The following is a 1,500-nucleotide window of genomic DNA, read 5'->3' as shown; positions in this document are numbered from 1 at the left end:
CTCTCTATTCCTTCTTTCCTTCCTTCCTCTATTACCTCTATTCTTTTCTTCCTTCCTTCCTTCCTCTATTGCCCTTCCCTCCCTCTATTTCTTCCTTCCTTCCTTCCTATTTCCATTCCCTCCCTCTATTATTCTTCCTTCCTTCCTTCCTTCCTTCCTTCCTTCCTTCCTTCCTTCCTTCCTTCCTTCCTTCCTTCCTTCCTTCCTCCTTCCTCTATTACCCTTCCCTCCCTCTATTCTTTTCTTCCTTCCTTCCTTCCTCTATTGCCCTTCCCTCCCTCTATTCCTTCCTTCCTTCCTCCTATCTATCTAACAACCTTCCACAAATTGGCTGGGGAATTCTGGGAAAAGTCCACAAGTGTTCTAATTACCAAGGTCGGACACCCCTGTTTTAAAACTGAAACCTGAATCGGTTCAGAAAGTGTTACCCGTGTTTCCTATAAACCTCTCGTTTGCCATATCACAACTTAATCTGGGGTGGAGCTGATCTTCTCTCCTTTCAAAATGACACGAACAGCCGCCTGAAGTGGTGCGAAAGCTCAGCGCTCGGATTAAAAAGTGGACGGAGAGGCCAAAAAATAAAACAGCCACTGGTAAACTCGATTCCGTTGTCCCCTGTTTGCATCCAAAACGATTTCACACAAAGTCTTTTTTTTTTTTTTTTTTTACACATAACAGTCATTTGGCATTTTACTCCTCTTGATGCGGTGTTCCTTGACTTACTTAGAATCTCCATTGCTAAGCGAGGCAGTTAAGGGAATTGCATCTGATTTTATAATGTTTTTCGTCACTTGTTAAAGAGATCACAATCATTAAATTAATCATGGGGTCGTTAAATGAATCCCACTCCCCCCCCAGACTTTGCTAGTTGGAAGCTGGCCAGGAAGATGACTCTGGGATGGTGCAATGGTTGTAAATATACAACCTGGTTGCCAAGCATGCAAATTTTGATCCCATTCCTGGGGATTGATTAATACATTATCCTGTGGGGCTTGATATCTGTTTATTCCTCTTCAAGTGGGATTTTTATCTCTCCCAGTTGTTGTTTGGCTGTCCCAGTAGCTCCCAGTCATCCCTGCTTGGCCTTCTCTTTTTCCAATTTTCCACATCAGCCATTTTTGCAAGATAAAGATTGCAGCAAAATCAAAACCCAGGGCTCCCAAAGAGGGCTTTTTTTTAAAAAACTTGGGACTGACGTCATGCTTATGCAGATTAGGTTGCGCATGGGTCGCTGGGAAATTGGTCGGCGCCGCCACTCGGAGAGGTTGGGATGCTACAGGAAAAGAAAAGCGGTGGAGCAACAGGGAAGGGTCTCCCCACTAGGATGGCGGGGTCGCGGGGGAAAAAAAATATGCCCGCGGGGTCACCATAACCAAGGCGGTTGTCCCGCAGAGAGTAGCCGCCACCGCGCAATTGCGCGAGCATCGTCAGTGAGGTATATCCTTACCTGTTCCTCCTCCGGGAGAACAGAAAATGATGAATGGAGAGGCATGAGAGATG

The 1,500-nt window shown here is 45.7% G+C and overlaps 1 non-coding gene across 1 annotated transcript; it reads left to right on the top strand.

The window, feature by feature from the left end:
• Positions 1-1,424: 1,424 nt before the first annotated feature.
• On the top strand, positions 1,425-1,499 carry LOC114923765. The gene has a single exon (XR_003810702.1). It is a non-coding gene; the product is annotated as a U8 small nucleolar RNA (small nucleolar RNA).
• Position 1,500: the final 1 nt, after the last annotated feature.

The sequence above is a fragment of the Protobothrops mucrosquamatus genome, unplaced genomic scaffold (genome assembly GCF_001527695.2).
Source record: "Protobothrops mucrosquamatus isolate PMUCROS unplaced genomic scaffold, P.Mucros_1.0 scaffold11288, whole genome shotgun sequence".
NCBI lineage: Eukaryota > Metazoa > Chordata > Lepidosauria > Squamata > Viperidae > Protobothrops > Protobothrops mucrosquamatus.
Note: the sequence above shows the minus strand (reverse complement) of the source record. Positions and strands in the feature narration are given on the sequence as shown.